This window comes from Symphalangus syndactylus, chromosome X (assembly GCF_028878055.3).
Source record: "Symphalangus syndactylus isolate Jambi chromosome X, NHGRI_mSymSyn1-v2.1_pri, whole genome shotgun sequence".
In the NCBI taxonomy this organism is placed as follows: Eukaryota; Metazoa; Chordata; class Mammalia; order Primates; family Hylobatidae; genus Symphalangus; species Symphalangus syndactylus.
In genome coordinates, this window is record NC_072447.2 from 15619977 (window position 1) to 15644958 (window position 24982).

Below are 24982 nucleotides of genomic sequence, written 5' to 3' on the forward strand. Positions count from 1 at the left end.
GACAAGTGGTATTGCACGGTTATTTTTTCTTATGTCTTTCTCTTTCTCGCTGTCTTTTCTTTTTTTGAGTTGGAGTTTCGCTCTTGTTGCCCAGGCTGGAGTGCAATGGTGCGATCTCGGCTCACCGCAACCTCCGCCTCCCGGGTTCAGGTGGTTCTCCTGCCTCAGCCTCCCGAGTAGCTGGGATTACAGGCCCTCACCACCACGCCCAGCTAATTTTTTGTATTTTTAGTAGAGATGGGGTTTCACCATGTTAGCTAGGCTAGTCTCGAAGCCCTGACCTCAGGTGATCCACCCGCCTCAACTTCCCAAAGTGCTGGGATGACAGGCGTGAGTCTCCATGCCCCGCCCTCTTTTTCTCTCTTAAAAAAAAAAAAGGTGAGGTTTACATAATGAAATCAGTCATTCTAAACGGAACACCTCAGGGAGATTTGTTGCATTCATGCCTGCGTGCAGCCAACACCTCGATGTAGTTTCAGAATATTTTCCTCACCTCCCACACACGTGTGTATTGTAACTTTAAATGCAATCCTCAGATGACAAGGCTCGGAATCATCGTGCAGACACAGAGATTCAACAACCAAGATGCGATAATTATAGTGCACTGGCCAGGCACGTTGTCTCATGCCTCTAGTCCCAGCACTTTGGGAGGCCAAGGCAGGAGAATGGCTTCAGGCCAGGAGTTCAAGATGAGCCTGGGCAACATAGCAAGACCCTTTCATTAGCCAGACATGGTGGTCAGTGCCTGTAATCCCAGCTACTTGGGAGGCTGAGGTGGGAGGATTGCTTGAGGCCAGGAGTTAGAGGCTGCAGTGAGCTATGAGCATGTCACTGCACTCCAGCCTGGGCAACAGAGCAAGGCTCTGCCTCTAAAAATAAAAATTAAGTCCGGTCGTGGTGGCTCACATCTGTTATCCCAGCACTTTGGGAGGCTGAGACAGGCGGATCACTCGAGGTCAAGAGTTCGAGACCAGCCTGACCAACATGGTGAAACCCCATCTCTACTAAAAATACAAACATTAGCTGGGCATGGTGCCACATGCCTATAATCCCAGCTACTCGGGAGGCTGAGGCAGGAGAATCACTTGAACCTGGGAGGCAGAGGTTGCAGACAGCTGAGACTGCACCATTGCACTCCAGCCTGGGCGACACAGCAAGACTTCATCCCCCACTGCCAAAAATAAATAAATAAATAAAACAAAAATGGAAAAAATTAAAAAAAAAAAGATATAGCAAACAGTTTGGAGTAGCAGTTAAGGGTGTGACCTTTGAGGCTGGTGTAGTTGGAAGTAATGCCCCAGCCAGGTGAGGCTGTGCCTTCCTTTCTGTGTCCCTCAGTTTCCCCTAAGCAAAATGAGGATGTCAACAGAGCTTTCTCAAAGGGTGTAACTTTAGTCCCTAAAATCTTCACTGTTCCCCAATATTCTCCCTGGTCCCTAATCATCTCCTTGGTCCCTAATCGTCTCCCTGGTCCCCAATATTCTCTGAGTTTCACAATTCTTGCATTTAGCATAGAATTTTTGCGGTTCATCCACATTGTAGAGGTATCAATACTTCCTTCCTATTTAAGCTGAAAAATATTGTAGATTTGTGTTTGCCAGAAGGAGGAGGGAAGGGAGAAGTGGGAGCGATTGTATTTAAGATGGTGATTTTTTATTATTATTATTTATTTTTTGAGATGGAGCCTCCCTCTGTCTCCCAGCCTGGAGCACAGTGGCGTGACCTCTGTTCACCGCAACCTCCGCCTCCTGGGTTCAAGTGATTCTCCTGCCTCAGCCTCCCCTGTAGCTGGGATTACAGGTGCCGCATCACCACGCCCGGCTAATTTTGTATTTTTAGTAGAGACAGGGTTTCACTAAAAAAAAAACCCCTGTCGGCCAGGCTGGTCTGGAACTCCTGACCTCAAGTGACCCACCTGCCTTGGCCTCCCAAAGAGCTGGGATTACAGGCGTGAGCCACCATGCCTGGCAAAGATGGTGAATTTTGTTATGTGAATTTCACCTCAACAAATTAAAACAAATAAAACAGCAGTATTTATTTCGGTGACTGAGTTTTTTGGCATTGGAGTGTCTACACGTCTCCCCCAACCCCGTTCCTGTTTGATTTTCTCATCTGCAACGTAGCGATGGGGTAGAATTGGGTCTTGTACTCGGGGTTGTTTCAATAGTTTGATGATGTGGGGGAGCATTGAGAATGTCCCTTTGTACACAGTAGGCTTGTCACACTTGCCAACTGCTTACCCCTCTCTCTTCTGTGGATCCACTCATCCCTTTATTCATTCGTTCATCCACTCATTCATTCCTTATCCATCCACACATCCATCCATCCACGCATCCATCTGTCCATCCATCCATCCATCCATCCATCCATCCGTCCATCCACGCATCCATCCATCCATCCATCCATCCATATATCCATCCATGCATCCACTCATCCATCCATCCATCCACTCATCCATCCATCCATCCATCCATCTGTCCATCCATCCATCCATCCATCCATCCATCCATCCACGCATCCATCCATCCATCCATCCATCCATCCATCCATGCATCAATCCATCCATCCACATATCCATCCATCCATCCACTCATCCATCCATCCATCCATCTATCCATCCATCCATCCATCCATCCATCCATCCATCCATCCATCCACTCATCCATTTATCCATCCATCCATCCATCCATCCATCCATCCATCCACCCATCCATCCATCCATCCATCCATCCACCCATCCATCCATCCATCCGTGCATCCATCCGTGCATCCATCCATCCATCCATCCATCCATCCATCCATCCACACATCCATCCATCCATCCATCCATCCATCCATCCATCCATTGACTCATCCATTTATCCATCCATCCATCCATCCATCCATCCATCCATCCATCCATCCATCCACACATCCATCCATCCATCCATCCATCCATCCATCCACTCATCCATTTATCCATCCATCCATCCATCCTCCATCCATCCATCCATCCATCCATCCATCCATCCACACATCCATCCATCCATCCACTCATCCATTCATCCATCCATCCATCCATCCATCCATCCATCCATCCATCCACCCACCCACCCATCCATCCACTCATTCATTCACCTGTCTACAGTGAGGGTCTGTGTCCTGTTCAGCTGCTCGAGAAGGTGGTCTCAGGGTGAGGGCAGCTTCTTCACCCTCTCACAGTCCTGTAGCCAGGGTCTGTCGCCTTGCAGGGAGTTGTGCTCTACAGCAGTGCAGAGGGTTTGAGTGGCGACCGCCCGAAATCCCTATTGGTGCAATAGATCCTCTCTCCTCCTCTGATTAGGCCAAGGAGCTCAGTGTTTTGTGAAGAATTTGTTTGGGGAGTGCTTTGAGTTGGATTGCATCCCTTCAAAAGACACATTCAAAGCCTCAACATAGGTACCTGTGAATATAGGACCCTATTTGGAAATAGGATCTTTGCAGATGGGATTAAGGTGTAAGTTAGGATGACATCATACTGCATTTGCGTGGGGCCTTAATCCTATAGGACTGGGGTCATTCTAAGAAGAGACTGGGACTCAGGCATGCACCGAAGGAAAATTGCTGTGTGAAGACGGAGGCAGAGATTGGAGGGAGGCATTCCCAAGCCCAGGGACATCAAGGATGGCAGAGGATCAGAAGCTCGAGAGAGGCATGAAAGATTCTTCCCAAAGCCTCAGAAACAGTATGCATTAATTCGGGGCAATTGACTGGAAACCAGCTCCTTTCTTGTTTCATCTTTCTATTCACCAATTGACTCAGTCATGCATCCATCCACTCATCCATTCATCCATCCATCCACCCATGAATTCATTTATCCATTCGTTTATCCATGTATGTATTCATGCATCCATTCATTCACTCATTCATTTACCCATTGGTTCATTCATCCACTCACTCATTCCTTATCCATCCACTCATCCATGCATCTGTCCATCCATCCATCCATCCATTTATCCATACATCCACTATTCATTCACCCATTCATTTATTCATGCACCCGTTCATTCACTCATTCATCTATTCATTCATTCATTTATTCCTTATCCATCCACTCATCCATCCATCCATCCATCCATCCATCCATCCATCCATTCAGTCATCCATCCACTTATCAATACACCCACTATTCACTCACCCATTCATTTATTCATGCATCCATTCACTCATTCATTTATTCATTCATTCCTTATCCAGCCGCTCATCCATCCATCCATTCATTCATCCATCCATCCATCTACTCAGTCATCCATCCATTTATCAGTACACCCACTATTCACTCACCCATTCATCTATTCATGCATCCATTCATTCACTCATTCATTTATTCATTCTTTCAACCACTCGCTCATTCCTTATCCATCCACTCATCTATCCATCTGTTCATCCATCCACCCATTTATCCATACATCCACTATTCACTCACCCATTCATTCATGCATCCATTCATTCCCTCATTCATTCATTCATTCCTTATCCAGCTGCTCATCCACCCATCCATTCATTCATCCATCTACTCAGTCATCCATCCATTTATCAATACACCCACTATTCACTCACCCATTCATTTATTCATGCATCCATTCACTCATTCATTCATTCACTCATTTATTCCTTATCCAGCCACTCATCCATCCATCCACTTATCCATCCATCCATCCAGTCATCCATGCATGGATGGATGGATGCATCCACCACTCATCCATCAAAAATTCATTCATTCATCCATTCATTCATTTATGCATTTAATCATTCACCCATTTATTCAGTAATTCAGTTTTGCATCCACTCATTTATCCACTCATTCATTCCTTACCCATCCGGTTATCAGCATTCATCCATCCATCTATCCATGAATTCATCCATCTATCCATCTATACAGCCATCTACTCATTTATTCATCCATTCACTTACTCATCCATCCACTAATTCATTTATCCATGTGTTTATTCATGCATTGATGTATTCACTCATTCATTTACCCACGCAGTCATTCAGCATCTATTTATTCACTAAATCATTTATTCATCTATTCATTCATTTTCTTTCTTTTCTTTTTGAGACGGAGTTTCGCTCCTGTTGCCCAGGCTGGAGTGCAATGGCTCGATCTCGGCTCACTGCAACCTCTGCCTCCTGGGTTCAAGGGATTCTCCTGCCTCAGCTTCCTAAGTAGCTGGGATTACAGGCGCCCACCACCACACCTGGCTAATTTTTGTATTTTTTAGTAGAGACCGAGTTTCACCACGTTGGCCAGGCTGGTCTTAAATTCCTGACCTCAGGTGATCTGCCCACCTCGGCCTCCCAAAGTGCTGGGATTCCAGGCGTGAGCTGCCGCGCCCAGCCTATTCATTCACTTCTTATCCATCCACCTATCTATCCATCTGTTCATCCATCCTTCCATCCATTTATTCATTCATCTACTCATTCATTCATTCATCCACTCATCTTTTTATTCATTCATTCATCCACTCATTTATTCCTTATCCATCCACTCATCTATCCATCCATCCATCCATCCATTTATCAATCCACTTATCCATACATCCACTATTCATTTGCCCATTCATTTATTCATGATCCATTCATGCACTCATTCATTTATCTATTCATTCATTCATTTATTCCTTATCCATGCACTCATCCATCCATCCCTTCATTCTTCCATCCATCCAGTCATCCACCCATATATCAATACACTCACTATTCATTCAGCCATTCATGTACTTCATTCATTCGTTTATTCCTTATTCATCCACCTATCTATCCATCTCTTCATCCACCCATCCATCCATCCATTTATTCATTCACCTACTCATTCACTCATCCATCCAATCATCCCTTCATTCATTCATCCACTCATTCATTCCTTATCCATTTACTCATCTATCCATCCATCCATCCATCCATCTGTCCACTCATCCATTCAACCACTCGTTCATTCACCTGTCTACATATCCATCCATCCACTCACTAATGTACTAATCCACTCATTCATTCATTTATTCATTCACCCATCTATTAATGCAACCATCCATTCAACCATCCAACAAACAGTACTGAGGCCATGGTAATATCTTCTGGTCTCTCATCTACAAAGTCACAGCCCCTACAGGGACCCTGCTCATTCATTCCCTGTGGCTGAGACTGAAGGGGTATCTCCTGTTTCTATTCCACCTGTGGCCACCGGCTGGTCTGTCCCTGTCCTGAGTGCAGGGGTAGTCTCATTCTCCTCCACCCCCAGAACAGATGAGTGATAAATAAATACCGGGAGACAGAATGCCTCTAACCCCAGGGTAAAAGCCTGAGTATCCTAGAAGTTGCCTGTGTTCACGCCAAGAGCTCGTGATGGACATATGGACACTGTAGATGGACAGCAGCCCCTTCACTGAGCAGCTAGTGCCTGGGAAGCCTCCAGCTTCACTGAGCCTCAGGTTTCATCTCTTGCATCTCACAGGGAGGCTGTCTGCAACATGCCCATTTCAACCACTGGCTGAGAGGCTCATGCAGGTATGCATATAACAGGGCTCCTTGGTGGAGAGTGGGTTCCTGGAAAGTCCATCAGAGCTACTGCTGCACAACTGCCCCTTGAGGAGGCCATGACAGCTCTGAGCACCAGGGGCTGCCAGTCACCACCGTGTGAACTCAAAGTCTTGCATTAATCCTCATGCGACATCTTCAAATCCACTTTAAACGTCCCAGGGAAGCCCGGAGGAGCAAGTGCTTCCAAGAGGCTGGCTCTGGTCTTTGGATTGAGTGTGGATTTGAGTCTCTTTGAATCAGTGTGGATTTGAGTTTATTTGAATGAGTGTGGATTTGAGTCTCTTTGAATGCGTGTGGGTTTGAGCCTTTTTGATTGTGGACTTGAGTCTCTTTGAATGAGTGGGGATTTGAGTGTCTTGGAATGAGTGCGGATTTGAGTTTCTTCGAATGAGTATGGATTTGAGTCTCTTTGAATGCGTGTGGGTTTGAGTCTCTTTGAATGCGTGTGGGTTTGAGTCTCTGAATGAGTGTGGATTTGAGTCTCTTTGAGTGTGGATTTGAGTCTCTGAATGCATGTGGATTTGAGTCTCTTTGAATGAGTGTTGATTTGAGTCTCCTCATTCCTGCACTTTTTCAGTTCCCTTTGTTGCATGGGACAGTATAAATGACGCTCCCCATTGATCCAGTTTTGCAAGTAAAAATGTCACGTGTGGAAGCCAGCATTTAGTGCTCGGGCAGATAAACATGTTTGATGAGAATAACACGTACACACAGCGGGGCCCTTGGTCTTGGAAAGGTGGAGAATAAATACTCCATTTCCCCCGAGACCCGACCTGCACAGGGAATGTCTGCTTAGTCTACACATGTGTGCGTTGTAACGACACAGTCTCTTCAATTCTACTTACTTTATTATAGAAACAAGAGCATGCATACAGCACATCGGGAGATGGAGAAATGGAAGGAAGTGATCCAGAGGCCCTTGACCCAGCCCATTCTCTCCCTGAGACCTGGGGGATGGGACATGGTCTTGCTTCTCCTTCCAGGTCTCTGGAAGGATCATCTTGTCTTATCTTGCCTGCGTCTCACCCTGTGTTTCAGAATCGCGGGAGATTCTGTTCCAATGGGGATGCTTGTCTATATCTTGGGCAGTTTGGGGTGTCACAACTAAAGGGGGTACTCCTGGCGGGTGGAGCCCGGGACGAGGCTCAATGCCCTATAGTGCACAGGATAGGCTCAAGACAGAGAATCCTCCAGCCCTACATGGCAGCAGTGCTGAGGCTGAGGCACTCTGCCTGAGAATGAGAGAGTCTCTGTTAGTGACTATCTGTCTATACCTATCTATCATATCTATCATTTATCAATTTATCTATATATCATATCTATCTCTCTATCTGGCACCTATATCTATTTATTTATTAATTTTCTCTGTCATCTATCTATACCTTGCTAGCATTTATCTCTCATCTCTATCATTTATCTGTCTACCATTTGGTAGTGGTTTCAACTAGGTGTGATTTTTCTCATCACGGCACACTGGGTAATGTCTGAGGACAGTTCTGGCTGTCGCAACTGTGGGGGTGCTCCTGGCATCTGGTGGGTGGATCCCGGGGATGCTTCTCAATACCTTACACTGCACAGGATGGCCCCACCACAGAGAATCACCCGGCCCCAAATGTCTATAGTGTTGGCGTGGAAAGATCCTCCTTTTAGTATAGAGAATCTCACTCTCTCTCTCTCTCTGTCATCCATCTATGTATCTATGTATCTATGCATCTATGTATGTACGTATGTATCTATCTATCTATCTATATATCTATGTATCCATGTATCTATGTGCGTATGTATCTATCTCTATTACCTATCTATCATCACCATTATCTATCTATCTATCTATCTATCTATCTATCTATCTACATCTGTCATCTATCTATATGTATGTATGCATCTATCTATCTTATCTATCGCTCATCTATCTAGGTATCTCTCTAATCTATCATCTATCTCTCTAATCTATTAATGCATCTATGTATGTATGTATGTATGTATGTATGTATGTATGTATCTATCTATCTATCTATGTATCCATGTATCTATGTACGTATGTATCTATCTCTATTACCTATCTATCATCACCATTATCTATCTATCTATCTATCTATCTATCTATCTATCTATCTATCTCTCTATCTACATCTGTCATCTATCTATATGTATGTATGCATCTATCTATCTTATCTATCGCTCATCTATCTAGGTATCTCTCTAATCTATCATCTATCTCTCTAATCTATTAATGCATCTATGTATGTATGTATGTATGTATGTATGTATGTATGTATCTATCTATCTATCTATCTATCTATCTATCTATGTATCCATGTATTTATGTGCGTATGTATCTATCTCCATTACCTATCTATCATCACCATTATCTATCTATCTATCTATCTATCTATCTATCTATCTATCTATCATCTATCTATCTCTCTATCTACATCTGTCATCTATCTATATGTATGTATGCATCTATCTATCTTATCTATCGCTCATCTATCTAGGTATCTCTCTAATCTATCATCTATCTCTCTAATCTATTAATGCATCTATGTATGTATGTATGTATGTATGTATCTATCTATCTATCTATCTATCTATCTATCTATCTATCTATGTATCCATGTATCTATGTACGTATGTATCTATCTCTATTACCTATCTATCATCACCATTATCTATCTATCTATCTATCTATCTATCTATCTATCTATCTATCATCTGTCATCTATCTATATGTATGTATGTATCTATCTATCTTATCTATTGCTCATCTATCTAGGTATCTCTCTAATCTATGATCTATCTCTCTAATCTATTAACGCATCTATGTATGTATCTATATATCTGTCTATCTAATCTATTTATCCATGTATGTATGTATCTATCTACCTACCTACCTAATCTATGTATGTATGTATATATGTATCTATCTATCTAATTTATGTATGTATGTATGTATCTATTCTATCTATCTGATTGATCTATGTATCTATCTCTCTATCATCACCATTATCTATCTATATGTATGCATGTATCTATCCTATCGATCTCTCATCTATCTATGTATCTCTCTAATCTATGCATCTACCAATCTAATCTATGCATCTATCGATCTAATCTATTTATCCATGTATGTATGTATGTATCTATCTAATCTATCTATGTATCTGTTTATCTAATTTATGTATCTTTTCTATCTATCTCTATTATTTATCTATCTCTCTCTCTATTATCACCATTATATATCTATATCTATGTATGTATGTGTCTATTCTATCTATCTATCTCTCATCTATGTATCTCTTTAATCTATCATCTATCTAATCTATGCGTGTATCTATGTATCTATCTAATCTATTTATCCATGTATGTATGTATCTATCTAACTTATGTATGTATGTATGTATCTATCTATTCTATCTATTTATTGATTCTATCTGTCTATCTATCTATTTATCTAATTTATCCCTCATATGTCTTTAAGACAGTGATAGACAAGCAGGTGATTTTGCTACCTGGAGACATTGAGTAATATCTGGAGACATTTCTGATTGTCACAACTGTGGGTGCTCCTGGCACCCTGTGGCTGGAGCCCAGGGACGCTGCTCAACACCCTACAGTCCCCAGGATGGCCCCACCACAGGGAATTCCCCCTCCCCTAATGTCACTAGTGCCCCAGCAGGCAGCCTGTGCCTTTTGTGTCTCATGATTGGTTCTATCCCAAGATCTGTCCTTGCCCCTGTCTTCCTGCACGCCCTCTCCATCAGGGATCCCCCTGCTTACAGAGTCCCCCGTAAACAATGTCCAGGCCCCCTCCCAGCCTGACTGTGCCCATCCCGAGTGGTCAGCATGCTCAGCCCACTCCCAGCACATGAACTCCTGGGGAGCCTGGACAGCACATTGCCACTCCACCAACTCATCATCCAAAACCAACACAGCCTGTCTGTGCCACTCCCTGCCCAGCCATGGAGAGTCTCATGGGACTCTGCCCTCCCATGGAGACCTCCTTGGCTAGAAAATCACACATCCTGCTTCCACAACGTCCCTCTGCTCAGGGCAGCAGCACCTTTACCCTGGAGCAGAGCAATCTGCACAAAAGCATCAACGCAGCCCTCGAGGTCCCAGCGCAGCTCAGGGACATGAAAAAACGCTCAAAATCACGAACGATCAGGGAAACGCAAATCAAAACCAGAATGCGACACCACCTCAGCCCTGCAAGAATGGCCATAATCAAAACATCAAAAACTAGCAAATGTTAGTGTGGATGTGGCGAACAGGGAACACGTCTGTACTGTTGATGGGAAGATAAACAGCCACTATAGAAGACAGTGTGGAGATTCCTTAAAGAGCTAAATGTAGAACCACCATTTGATCCAGCAATCCCACAGCTGGGTATCTACACAGAGGAAAGTAACTCATTATACGAAAAAGATACTTGCACAGGCATGTTTACAGCAGCACAATTTGCAATTGCAAAAATGTGGAACCAGCCCAAATGCCCATCAATCAACAGGTGGATAAAGAAACTGTGGTATATTTATATATATAAGTGCCGGCACTGAGACACACACAAACACATACACACATATGTCATATATGTGTGTGCCATATATATATATACACATATGTATATATGTATATGATGTGTATATATACACATATGTATATATGTATATGATGTGTATATATACACATATGTATATATGTATATGATGTGTATATATACACATATGTATATATGTATATGATGTGTATATATACACATATATGTATATATATGTATATGATGTGTATATATATATACATATATATGATGGAATACTACTTAGTCATGAAAAAGAATAGCATTTGGAGTGACCTGGATGAGACTGGAGAGTATTATTCTAAGTGAAGTAACTCAGGAATGGAAAACGAAACATCACATGTTCTCACTCATAAGTGAGAGCTAAGCTATGAGGATGCAAAGGCATAAGAATGCCACAATGGCCGGACACGGTGGCTCAAGCCTGTCATCCCAGCACTTTGGGAGGTCGAGGCAGGCAGATCACAAGGTCAGGAGTTTGAGACCAGCCTGGCCAACACGGTGAAACCCCGTCTCTACTAAAAATACAAAAATTAAAATTGGGTTCAGTGTATACTGCTCGGGTGATGGACACCCCGAAATCTCACACATCACCACTAAAGAACTTACTCGTGTAACCAAATAGCACCTGTTTCCCCAAAACCTATGGAAGTAAAAAGTGTAAAACAAACCAACAAAAACACACATCGACTTCTGAAAAAATCTTCTGAGGAGTGTGCTTTCTTGAGGCAAATAAAAGAGATTGGAGCCATAAGTAATATATATATTCATATATTATATATTTACATATTTATTATTTAAATATATATTTATATATTATATATTTATTTTATATATTATATATTTATATATTTATTTAAATATATTATATATTTATATATTATTTATTATTTATATATTATATATTTATATATTTATTATTAAAATATATTGCATATTTATATATTATTTATTATTTATATATTATATATTTATATATTTATTATTTAAATATATTGTATATTTATATTTTATTTATTATTTATATATTATATATTTATATATTTATTATTTAAATATATTGTATATTTATATTTTATTTATTATTTACATGTTATATATTTATATATTTATTATTTAAATATATTGTATATTTATATTTTATTTATTATTTATATATTATCTACTTATATATTTATTAAATGTATTGTATATTTATATTTTATTTATTATTTATATATTATATACTTATATATTTATTATTTAAATATATTATATATTTATATATTATTTATTATTTACATATTATATATTTATATATTTATTATTTAAACATACTATATTTTATATGGTATTTATTATTTATATATTATATACTTATATATTTATTTAAATATATTATATATTTACATATTATTTATTATTTATATATTATATACTTATATATTTATTATTTAAATATATTACATACTTATATATTATTTATTATTTACATATCATATATTTATATATTTATTACTTAAATATATTATATATTACTTAAATATATTATATATTTATTACTTAATTTATTAAATATATTATATATTTATTACTTAGTTTATTACTTAAATATATAACATATTTATATATTATTTATTATATATTACACATTTACATATATTATATATTTATATATTTATTATTTATATATTATATAGTATTTATTATATATTTATTACGTATTATATATTGTTTATATATAATTATTTATATAATTATATATACAATACATATATACACACACACACACAGTTAGATATATCTGTTGCTTTATCCTAAATGAACACAGATCCTGCGTCCCTAGGGAGCGACGGTGTGAACCACAGAACCCTCCCTGGAGTTCCCTGAGCTCAGTCCCGTCCTTGGGGGTAATCCTGGGGCCACCCATCCCGCCCACGCCATTTTTGTACCTTAACAGGTGTGGGCAGGCGGTCGTGTGTCTCCCAGGGGCCGTGCAGAAACTCCTAACCCGAGAGAGGAAGAGCAGGGTTCCAGGTGGACACTGGGATCCCTGGACCCTGCCCCGCCCACCCCACTGCTTCTAGGTACAGAAGAGGGGCTGTGGGAGGGAGATTGGGGACCATGCCCAGCCACAGCCAACAAGGAGGCGCTGATGGAGAGGCAGGGCTGAAGGAGAGGCAGGGCTGAAGGAGACGCAGGGCTGATGGAGAGGCAGGGCTGAAGGAGAGGGCTGCAGGAGAGAGACTCAGATGAGAGGGGGCCATCTGCCCAGGGAAGGGGCCTCTCCAAGCCCAGGGAGGTACGTATGCACCACTGTCAACAGCTACTCTGCTGTCGTTAATCCTAAACCATCGCTTCTCCCCCAGAACCTTAAGTGACAAACTCAGAACTGCAGTGTGGGTAGGGCTTGAGGGAGGGAGCGTCTCTGTGGTTCTCCAAGGGGACCTCACCTCTCCCACCCACCCGAAGCTTGGTCAGTGTGAATGGTGCAGCCAGGTGGGGACCTGGCAGAAGGCATCTGAAAAGCATGTGCTTTTACAAACACAGGGTTGCCCACCGTCCCGTGCGTCCCATGCACGCCTCTCTCAGCCTCTGACCTAATTGTCCCCCTGGGGGTGGGGGACGCCAATATTTGGGAAAGGGGGCAGCATCCTGGTGCACGTAGGACGCTGGCACCTGTCTGGCAGTGCCTATATGAAAGTACTGTTTTTCCAACATGGGATAATTCCCCTTTTTTTTTTTTTTTTTTTTTTGAGACAGACTCTCACTCTGTCACCCAGGCTGGAGTGCAGTGGCGCGATCTTGGCTCACCGCAACCTCCGCCTCCTGGGTTCAAGTGACTCTGCTGCCTTAGCGTGCTGAGTAGCTGGGATGACAGGCACCCGCCACCACACTCGGCTAATTTTGGCGTTTTTAGTAGAGACGGGGTTTCACTATGTTGGCCAGGCTGGTCTCAAACCCCTGACCTCAAGCGATCCACCCACCTCGGCCTCGCAAAGTGCTGGGATTACAGGCGTCTGTCACCGCCAGAAAAAAAAAATGTATATGCTACTATCTGGTGCTGCTTGCCAAAGTCAAGTGGGGTACACAAGGAGGAACGGAGCAGGAAGGAGAGATTGAAGGCGCAGTCAGGTGCACCTGCTTCCCCACGGGCTTCAGCTCCTCAGCGTTTTTCACTTAGGGCACTCACGCTTCTGACTGCTCATCCACGTTACTTAAAGATAACAGCATGGGAAGAAACCACACACACACACACACACACACACCCTTTTCTTTTTGGGAACACAGCCACGTGACCATGGTTCCTCTTTATAGAAATGTGACCTAAAGCGCCACAGCAGGCCTTGTGTGTGTGGCCTGGAATTCTCAGAAGAGCTCCCTCGGCCTTTTGTCTGCTTTTTAGGGGGACAGATCTGACAAGCCCCAAGGAATTGGGGTTTCTAAGCGGACCTGTACAAATGAGGTCTGAGGGGGCTGCGAGACCCGGGTCTGGGGTCTCCCTGGCACCGAGGGGGTGACGAGGGGCCACCGTGCTCATCCAGGCACCCATAGGGCTTTAAAACCCATTTAATTTATGCCTACTGTTCCATTATTGGAACGCTAAGCATTTCGGAGTTATTTATGTCCCACGGCTCAAGGTCATCGCCAAGGTCTGATTGCAAACATTCAAAAAACTGCAACCTCAGGCATAAATGGGTTACGTGCAGCAACCCCAGCTGCTTACCCTCTCTAAGGTTAACCTCAAGAGAGGCGCATTTCATGGAATGAGTTTTTTTTTGCTTTTTGTTTAAACGGAGTCTCGCTCTGTCGCCCAGGCTGGAGTGCAGTGGTGTGATCTCTGCTCACTGCAAGCTCCACCTCCCGGGTTCACGCCATTCTCCTACCTCAGCCTCCTGAGTAGCTGGGACTACAGGCACCTGCCACCAAGCCCAGCTAATTTTTGTATTTTTAGTAGAGACGGAGTTTCACCGTGTTAGCCAGGATGGTCTCGATCTCATGACCTCGTGATCCGCCAGCCTCGGCCTCCCAAAGTTCATGGAATGAGTTTTTAAAGGAAGGGTGGCTTGCAGCCCTGGAAAATTTGAGCATTTCTCCCCTAAGTGACGAAGCGGCTGTGCAAAGGCTTCCTCCCAGGGAATTTGCACTCCTGGTCTCCTCTAGCGTGAGGAGAACACACCTCAGGAGTTTGCACCATCTTCCCCCATGTTCTCACCCTACACAGACCCTCCTAATGACCCTCTCTTCTCCCCTGACAATGAAGGACAAGAATAAAAGGCCAGCTCGGCAGCTCACCTGTGTAGCAGCAGAAGTAGCAGGTGAGAGATCAGAGGGTCTCCAGGTAACAGGATCCAACGCTTAAGTCGAAGGCTGTGCCTCAGAGCCCAGGACTCAGGGGGCCAGTCACCAGCTTGCAAACCGTGGCCACTCAAAGTGCTTGAGAAAGTGCTCACGGGTGGCAGACGGCTGCCCTTCCAGTTCCATCTGTCCAGCAACCTTGCAAACACGGCCGCTTCGTTGGGTGGCCCACGGGCTGGCACAACCGTCTCCGAATGCAAATTCTGCAGACTCCACCTCCGAACGCACGACCGCGGTTGCGACTCAGGCTTAGGTGGAAAGGAAGTCTGTTGTGAAATTTCCTCTGTGACTGTCTGAACACTCGTGCAGGGCTGAGACTGCTGGAGTAACGTCGCTCTGTCTCTGGGCAATACCGTTAACCGCCCACCTCCCTATCACTGGCTCCCAGGGGGCCCTACTCTAAGACAACCCTGAGAGTGAGGAAAAGAACAACGATTTTCCTAAATTTTGTAACCAGCGGTGAAGTGCCGTGGCATTCAGAAGAACAGATTCCTGTTTCTTCTGAAATTAAAACAAAACAAAACAAAAAAGAACAGAACATGTTTCCTTTTACACGCTAAAGCTGTGCTCATTGCGACATCTCTTGGTACACAGCCAGACTGTGACAAGTGAACAGACCTTGGGCACAGATCATTCCGGCTCTCACAGTTGGTCACGGGCGCTGCAGGCTCATATCCTCAACGTCCCACGGGGGATCGGCCAGTTTCATGAGTGAGAACCAGGTTTCCGAGCTCTGCCATCCCTGATCGGGAGGAGCAACGGTTGGTTCTTGTCACTCGTGGGAGGAGATTGAGAGGGAAGGATCTGTCACCAAGAAAGAATGAGTGAATATGGAACCACTGCTCAGGGAAAGACATGGTAGAATCACTCCTGTAGTCCTAGCACTTTGGGAGGCCAAGACAGGTGGATCACTTGAGGTCAGGAGTTCGAGACCAGCCTGGCCAACATGGCGAAATCCCGTCCCTACTAAAAATACAGAAATTAGCTGGGTGTGGTGGTGGACGCCTGTAATCTCAGCTACTGGGGTGGCTGAGGCAGGAGAATCACTTGAACCTGGGAGGTGGAGGTTGCAGTGAGCCAAGATCAGGCCATTGCACTCCAGCCTGGGTGACAGAGTGAGACTATCTCAAAAAACAAACAAACAAACAAAAAAGGCCAGGACTGGTGGCTCACGCCTATAATCCCAAAACTTTGGGAGGCCAAGGCGGGTGGATCACTTGAGGTCAGGAGATCGAGACCAGCCTGGCCAACAGGTGAAATCTCGTCCCTGCTAAAAATACAAAACTTAGCTGGGCGTGGTGGTGGACACCCGTAATCCCAGCTACTGGGGAGGCTGAGGCAGGAGAATCGCGTTAACCTGGGAGGTGGAGGTGGCAGTGAGCCCAGATTGAGCCATTGCACTCCAGCCTGGGCAACAGAGAGAGACTCTGTCTTAAAAAAAAAAAAATCAAAAGAATCCTTCAGGCCTCTGGTCATAGGGTTTTCTTCAACGGATCAATAAGTAGCTTTATATTACGTGTGTTTCTGTTTGAAAACACCTTATTAAGGAAATTGTTCTGCTGAAAGGACACCCACACTCACAGTTCATTGCAGCACTATTCATGATAGCAAAGACACAGTCAACCCAGGTGCTTATCCATGCATTGGATAAAGAAAATAGGGTACGTGACCCGTGGTTGCAGTGGCTCACGCCTGTAGTCCCAGCAGTTTGGGAGGCCAAGGCAGATGGATCACCTGAGGTCAGGAGTTCGAGACCAGACTGGTCAACATGGAGAAACCCCCTCTCTACTAAAAACACAAAAAATAAGCTTGGCGTGGTGGCAGACACCTGTAATCCCAGCTATTTGGGAGACTGAGGCAGGAGGATCGCTTGAACCCGGGAGGCGGAGGTTGCAGTGAGCCGAGATGGCGCCACTGCACTCCAGCCTGGGCAGCAAGAGCGAAACTGTCTCAAAAAAAAATAAACAAATAAAAATAAAAAAATAAAATGGGGTACATAGACATCATCGAATAGTATGAAGCCATGAAAAAGAATGAAATCATGTCCTCTGCAGCAACTTGGATACAGCCGGAGGCCATTCTCCAGAGTAAATTAATACAGAGACAGAAAGCCGAATACTGCATGTTCCCACTTAAAAGCAGGAGGTAAACATGCGGTACTCATGGATATAAATATGGGAAAAACAGTCCAGGCGCGGTGGCTCACGCCTCTAATCCCAGCACTGTGGGAGGCTGAGGTGGGTGGATCATCTGAGGTGAGGAGTTTGAGGCCAGCCTGGCCAACATGATGAAACCCTGTCTCCACTAAAAATACAAAAATTAGCCGGGCGTGATCACAGACACCTGTAATCCCAGCTACTCAGGAGGCTGAGGCAGGAGAATTGCTTGAACCTGGGAGGTGCAGCTTGCAGTGAGCCGAGATTGCACCACTGCACTCCAGCCTGGGCAACAAGACGAAAACTCTGTCTAAAAAAAAAATATGGGAAGAAGAGGCATTACAGACTCCTAGAGAGGGGAGGAAGGGAGATGAAGGGCTGAAAAATTAACTGGGTGCTAAGCTCAGTAGCTAGGTCACGAGATCATTCATACCCAAAATCTCAGCATCGCACAATACACCCTTGTAACAAACCTGCACATGTACCCCTGGAATCTAAAATAAAGTAAAGGCCGGGCACGGTGGCTCACGCCTGTAATCCCAGCACTGTGGGAGGCCGAGGTGGGTGGATCACCTGAGGTCAGGAGTTTGAGACCAGCCTGGCCAACATGATGAAGCCCTATCTCCACTAAAAATACAAAAATTAGCCGGGCATGGTCACAGACACCTGTAATCCCAGCTGAGACTGTGCCGTGGCACAATCTTGGCTCACTGCAACCTCCGACTCCAGGATTCAAGCGATTCTCCTGTCTCAGCTTCTGGAGTAGCTGGGATTATAGGCGTACGCTACAACACCCAGCTAATTTTTTTTTTATTTTTAGTAGACACGGGGTTTCACCATGTTGATCAGGCTGGTCTTGAACTCCTGACGTCAGGTGATCCACCCGCCTCAGCCTCCCACAGTGCCACGGCACTCCAGCCTGGGTGACATAGCAAGATTCTGCCTCAAAAAAAAAAAAAAATAGCCAGGTGGGGCAGTATGCTCCTGTAGTCCCAGCTACTTAGGAGGCTGAGGAAGGAGGATCGCTTGAGGCCAGGAGTTGGAGGCTGCTGTGAATTATCACACCACTGCACTCCAGCCTGGGTGAGACAGAGTGAAAAAAGAAATGCAAATTATTCTCGAATTCTGTGTCTGTGAATTCCTCCACGCACTAACATTTATTTGCAACCCCAAAACCAGGACTCGTGATGGTTTTGCAAACGTTCAAAAACAGGCACACAGTGGTGAAAATGGGGGCGTTCCGGGATCAGCTCATCCTTTTGGGGGTATAGTGAGTGCCAGGTATTTTTACATTTTTGTGCATTTTGTTGGCGATTTCTGTTTCAAATGCCCCAGAAGCTGCAGAGCTGCCTAGCATCCCTAACTCCATGAAGACGGCAGTGCATCTTATGGAGAAAATAGGTGTTAGAGACGCTTTGCCCAGGCATAAGTTATAATGCCGTTGGCTGTGAGTTCCATGTGACCGCATCACAGTATCGACTCCATAAGGCTTTTTAAACAGAAACACACGTAAAATAAGGTTATATATGGATCGGCTGTGAAAAATTTGGGGACCAGAGGTACAAAAGATACAGGCGTCTAAGTGTGGACTTTTTGCAGGATGGTTTGTATTTGTTAACTCAGTGTTTGTTCTGACTTTATGGAGCACGTCTACCATGAAGAGGGAGAGACTACTGTAAGCCTGAAGACAAACACTTCATAAACTGATGACTAGACTCCGTCTTTGATTTTCTTTTCTTTTCTTTTTTTTTTTTTTTTGAGACAGAATCTCGCTGTGTCACCCAGGCTGGAGTGCAGTGACGTGATGTCGGCTCAATGCAACCTCTGCCTCCCAGGTTCAAGCGACTCTCCTGCCTCAACCTCCCGAGTAGCTGAGATTACAAGTCTCTGTGACCACGCCTGGCTAATTTTTGTATTTTTAGTACAGACAGGATTTCACCATGTTGGCCAGGCTGGTCTTGAACTCCTGACCTTGGGTGATCCACCCACCTCGGCTTCCCAAAGTCCTGGGATTATAGGCATGAGCCACCGTGCCCGGCCTTTACTTTATTTTAGATTCCAGGGGTACATGTGCAGGTTTGTTACAAGGGTATATTGTGTGATGCTGAGATTTTGGGTATGAATGATCTCATGACCTAGCTACTGAGCCTAGCACCCAGTTAGTTTTTCAGCTCTTCATCTCCCTCCCTCCCCTCTCTAGGAGTGTGTAATGCCTCTTCTTCCCATCTTTTTTTTTTAGACAGAGTTTTCGCTCTTGTTGCCCAGGCTGGAGTGCAGTGGTGCGATCTCGGCTCACTGCAACCTCCACCTCCAGGGTTCAAGCGATTCTCCTGTCTCAGCCTCCTGAGTAGCTAGGATTACAGGCATGCACCACTATCCTCGAGTAATTTTTATACTTTTAGTAGAGACTGCAAACTCCGCTTCCCAGGTTCAAGTGATTCTCCTGATCCGCCCGCCTCAGCCTCCCAAAGTGCTGGGATTACAGGTGGGAGCCACCTTGCCTGGCCACACCTGGCTAATTTTTTTTTTTTTAATTTTTTGTAGAGGCCGGGCATAATGGCTCATGCCTGTAATCCCAGCACTTTGGGAGGCTGAGGCGGGTGGATCATGAGGTCAGGAGATTGGGACCATCCTGGCTAACATAGTGAAACCCCGTCTCTACTAAAAAATACAAAAAATTAGCCGGGCGTGGTGGCGGGTGCCTGTAGTCCCAGCTACTCGGGAGGCTGAGGCAGGAGAATGGTGTGAACCCGGGAGGCGGAGCTTGCAGTGAGCTGAGATCGTGCCACTGTACTCCAGCCTGGGCAACAGAGTGAGACTCCATCTCAAAAAAAAAATTTTTTTTTATTTTGAAATGGGATCCTCTGTGTTGTCCAGGCTGGTCTTGACCTCCCAGGCTCAAGCCACCCTCCTGCCTTGGCCTCCCAAAGCTCTAAGATGACAGACATGAGCCACTGCACTGGATAGACAGAATCATGAGAATTGATTCTGTTTGCTGCTAACCAGAAATCAGGAAGAAGTGAAACAGCTGTTCCAAGGCAGACTCAGGGTCACGTGGCATTTGGAAGACAGTCCTTTGAAAACGGGCTCTTCACAGAGAAAGCTGTGATGTTCTCTCTGCCCAAGTGTTGCTCAAATAAGTGGAGGTCGTAGGAGTATTTGGACACCTTCTTGAGTTTCCTGTGAGGATAAGCCATGGAGTGGGAGGATGGTCTGTAATCCCAGCATTTACGTATTATTATTATTATTTTTGAGATAGAGTCTCACTCTGTCACCCAGGCTGGAGTGCAGTGGTGCGATCTCGGCTCACTGCCACCTCCGCCTCCTGGGTTCAAACAATTCTCCTGCCTCAGCCTCCAGAGTAGCTGGGATGACAGGTGCCTGCCACCACACCTGGCTATTTTTTTTGTATTTTTAGTAGAGATGGGGTTTCACTATGTTGGCCAGGCTGGTCTCGAACTCCTGACCTCAGGTGATCTGCCCACCTTGGTCCCCCAAAGTGCTGGGACTACAGGTGTGGTGGCGTGTGATTGTAATCCGAGCTACTAGGGAGGCTGAGGCAGGAGAATCACTTGGACCCGGGAGGTGGAGGTTGTAGCGAGCTGAGATTGCACCATCGCACTCCAGCCTGGGCAACAAGAGTGAAACTCTCTCTAAAAATAAATAAATAAATAAGAAAATAGGGTACATGGACACCACAGAATAGTACACAGCAGTGAAAAAGAACAAAGTAATGTCCTTTCACCTTGAAATCATGTAATTACATAATGGAATCATGTAGTTTCGCCTTGCAAAGCTGTGCACAGATGGGACAGCTCCCGTCAGAAAGACATGAAGCTTATGGCTTGCAGTGGCCACAGGCTGGACATTCCGAGGAAAGAGGGAGGTGCATTGAGAAGCAGATAAGACTGAGTTATGGTTGCAGCTGACGGTCCCAGCAGAGCTCTCCGGCTACAAGCTTGCAGGCGGACATTTGGGGTCCACGCTGCAGTGAGACCTGGGGGAGTATGACCAGGAGGCCTTGGGCTGCCCGGCTCAGATCCACTGTCTCTAAGATACATAACCCTGGACTGTGTCAGGAGAGGCAGAAAGAGGAGATCAGTTGCAGATGCTGGAGTGTTCAGCAGCTGGCTCATTGGTGCTCCTGGGTTTTGCGGGATCCGTGCCTCTTCTCTCCCCATAGAAAGGGAAGGAGGCGGCCGGGCACAGTGGCTCACGCCTGTAGTCCCAGCACTTTGGGAGGCCATGGCGGGCAGATCATAAGGTCAGGAGTTCGGGACCAGCCTGGCCAATATGGTGAAACCCCGTCTCTACTAAAAATACAAAAATTAGCCAGGTGTGGTGGCACACACATGTAATCTCGGGTACTGGGGAGGCTGAGGCAGGAGAATCGCTTGAACCCAGGAGGCGGAGGTTGCAGTGAGCCGAGATCACACCACTGCACTCCAGTCTGGGCAATAGAGTGAGACTCCATCTCAAAAAAAAAAAAAAGGAAAATGAAGGAGGCTTAAAAGTCCAGAGAACGCCACTGCTGCCATCGTTCCAAGCTGGAAGTCACCAGGACATCTCTTTGTGCTGAGGAAACTCAGATGTGGGCTGAGCTCCTAGGCTGAACTCTACAGGTCGGCCCGTGAAAACTTCTTTATTAACAAAGGACTCACCAGAGAGCAACAGCTATTGTACTGGGCTTGGCAGCAAACAAGACGACAGGTAGCGAAAATCCTGCAGTCTTTTTCCATTTTTATTATTTTTTTTTTTGAGACGGAGTCTTTCTTGCTCTGTTGCCCAGGCTGGAGTGCACTGACGCGATCCTAGCTCACTGCAACCTCCGCTTCCTGGGTTCGAGTGATTCTCCGTCTCAGCCTCCTGAGTAGCTGGGACTACAGGCGCCCGCCACCACACCGGCTAATTTTTGTATTTTTAGTATAGACGAGGTTTCACCATTTGGGCCAGGCTGGTCTTGAACTCCCGAACTCGGATAATCCGCCTGCCTCGGCCTCCCAAAATGCTGGGATTACAGGTGTGAGTCACTGCAACCGGCCCTGTGGTTTAATTTTAAAGGTCCAAAATCATTTGTTTCTAAAGTTTGCCCTTGTGCTAAAGTGCCAGTGTATGTATGTAATACTTGATTTGGTTATAAACAATATTTGATGATAGATCTTAGTGTAGTAGTTTCTATAACTAAAAAGCCTTAAGCTGCTAAAACAGTATTTTTCAGAGATGTGAAATGCAGTATGGGACTAATTATTATTATTATAGTTCCTTCTCTAAGTCTAAAGATAAACTCTGAAATGCTCTGTCATGGCGTTTGAAGGGTCCTTCCAATCTTAAAGATTCATGTTGGCTGGTGTGACCCTGTCTCTACTAAAAATACAAAAATTAGCCAGGTGTGGTGGCAGGTACCTGTAGTCCCAGCTACTCGGGAGGCTGAGGTAGGAGAATTGCTTGAACCCAGGGGGCAGAGCTTGCAGTGAGCCAAGATCGTGCCACTGCACTCCAGCCTGGGTGACAGAGTGAGACTCCCTCTCAAAAAAAAGAAAAAAAAGATTCATGTTGGCTGGTGAAACCCCATCTCTACTAAAAATACAAAAATTAGCCGGGCATGGTGGTGGGCACCTGTAGTCCCAGCTACTCAGGAGGCTGAGGTGGGAGAATAGCTTGAAGCTGGGAGATGGAGGTTGCAGGGTTGCAGTGAGCTAAGATCGCACCACTGCACTCCAGCCTGAGTGACAGAGCGAGACTCCATCTCAAAAAAATAAAAAAAATAAAAAATAAAAGATTCATGCTGGTTTTCACTATCTCATAACGTAGGCTACAAAAATAGTTTAGAGTATGGAGCCAACAACAGTATGTGCAAAATATCAGCTAACCCAATAGCAAGTTAAAAGAAAAAAGTATGTGAGTCAGGTAAAAAATTCTGATGGTTAATGTCCTAAAGACAAGTTTATTATTTATTAATGTGCATAATATAATTTTGCAGCAGTGAGCCGAGATCATGCCACTGCACTCCAGCCTGGGCGACAGAGCGAGACTCCGTCTCAAAAAAAAAAAAAAAAAAAAACAAACAAAAAAAACAAAATAAAATTGTTTACCCCCCTGAAAAAAGATCTATCGTTACATGAATTGGTGTTCTGCAGAGACAAGAACCAATAGAATACATTTTTATATATACATAAGAGATAAATTTTTATCTGGGTGTGCAAGATTTATATATATATATAAATATATGTGTTTTATTATATATATCCTTAGGTAGATAAGGACATATGCATATATATTTCTTTTATATAATTTATAAATATTTATATATTCTATACATATTTACTTATTTATAAATACATATATATATTTTAACAACTATACAATATATGAGGCTTCTTGGAAGAAACTGACTCATAGCATTATGGAGATCGAGGTGTCCCACAATCTGCTGTGTGAAAAGCTGGAGACCTGGAAGAGCCAAAGATGTGAATTCCAGTCTGAGCCTGAATTTATACCCAGGAGAGCAGACAGTGTGAGTTCCCACCTGAGTCTGAAGACCTGAGACCCAGGAGGGCTGAGGGTGTGAGCTCCAGTGTGAGTTTGAAGGCCTGAGACCCAGGAGAGCTGAGGGTGTGAGTTCTAGGGTGAGTCTGAATTTCTGAGACCCAGGAGAGCTGAGGGTGTGAGTTCTAGGGTGAGTCTGAATTTCTGAGACCCAGGAGAGCAGACGGTGTGAGTTCCCACCTGAGTCTGAAGACCTCAGACCCAGGGGGGCTGAGGGTGTGAGCTCCAGTCTGAGTCTGAAGGCCTGAGACCCAGGAGAGCTGAGGGTGTGAGGTTCTAGAGTGAGTCTGAAGGCCCGAGACCCAGGAGAGCTGAGGGTATGAGTTCTAGGGTGAGTCTGAAGGCCTGAGACCCAGGAGAGCAGAGGTGGTGAGTTCCCACCTGAGTCCGAAGACCTGAGACCCAGGAGGGCTGAGGGTGTGAGTTCTAGGGTGAGTCTGAAGGCCTGAGACCCAGGAGAGCTGAGGGTGTGAGTTCTAGGGTGAGTCTGAATTTCTGAGACCCAGGAGAGCTGAGGGTGTGAGTTCCAGTCTGAAGGCCTAGGGAGACCAATGTCACAGCTGAAAGCCCATCAGGCAGAAGGAATTCCCTCTTAGTTTCTGGGGAGACGCCTGTGCATAGCTGTCCACCTGCTTGACCTCTCTGTGGGGCAGCTGCAGACCCTCAGGCCGGGCGCTACAGACCGACGTGGTTAAGTCAGGCTCATTTCCGCATCTCGTGGGGCCATGCGTCGTATTTTGTGAGTCCGTGTTGCAGGTTGCAGGAAAAAATATGTTCATCTCTCTGACACGGCGTTTGAAGGTGT

At 44.7% G+C, this 24982-nt stretch overlaps 1 protein-coding gene across 1 annotated transcript in view; it reads right to left on the reverse strand.

The window, feature by feature from the left end:
- The window catches only part of LOC129475918 (P2Y purinoceptor 8), an 85991-nt gene extending 70230 nt beyond the window's left edge, over positions 1-15761 (reverse strand). Inside the window, exon 1 of the mRNA XM_063635157.1 lies at positions 15413-15761. The gene's annotated coding sequence lies outside the window, so the exon portion shown is untranslated. The remainder of the gene's footprint in view (positions 1-15412) is intronic.
- Positions 15762-24982: the final 9221 nt, after the last annotated feature.